We start from the raw sequence: 718 nt of genomic DNA on the forward strand, positions 1-718 counted from the left end.
TTGATATGGGCAGCATCATTCGCCGGTCGCAGCCAGCAGGCATCCTCAACTACAGCCCCATCTTTCTCCAAAACTACACCGATCGCTAGAGAACTTGCGTCCAACCACACGCTCAGTTTGTCTCCCTGCACGCACCAGTCCCCTGTGGCGGGGTCATTCTTTTTCACACTAGCGACGGTCTCCTTTAACATTCGAACCAGTAGTTCGTCGGTTATCTCATCGTCCCAGCCATTGGTGACCGCATTTGCCCTCCTTTTTATGACGCCTGTTGCTGCATGAACCCATCCGCATACTGGAAGGTGCCCCACAAGTTTCCCGCACAGGGAGAACATGGCACGTCTTGTGTAAACGTCGGGAACTGCGGTTCCATGCCTCCACTTCAGGATCCCTCGCTCCTCTTGAACGCTCAAGCCCAATACGCGGGCGCCATCCTCAAGCCGCTCAGAGTCCTTGCAGTTTAGACCAAACTCGGCAAGTTTGGATCTTACGCGTGAAGATGACACAATATCTTCATTCACGTATATATCGTCAATGTACGCCGATGTTCCCTTTCTGATCCATTCTTCTTGTGACAACACGGCATTGACGATAGCCTTCATTATCTGGGGTGCTACGTTTAGCCCAAATCCGAGTCGCGTAAGACAGTATCTCTTCCCGGAAAACATCACTGTCTGGAAAGGCCACATCGCCTCGCCGATCCGGACCTGCAAGTATGCTT

This window comes from Euprymna scolopes, chromosome 27, assembly GCF_053919585.1.
Source record: "Euprymna scolopes isolate OS-2025 chromosome 27, ASM5391958v1, whole genome shotgun sequence".
In the NCBI taxonomy this organism is placed as follows: domain Eukaryota; kingdom Metazoa; phylum Mollusca; class Cephalopoda; order Sepiida; family Sepiolidae; genus Euprymna; species Euprymna scolopes.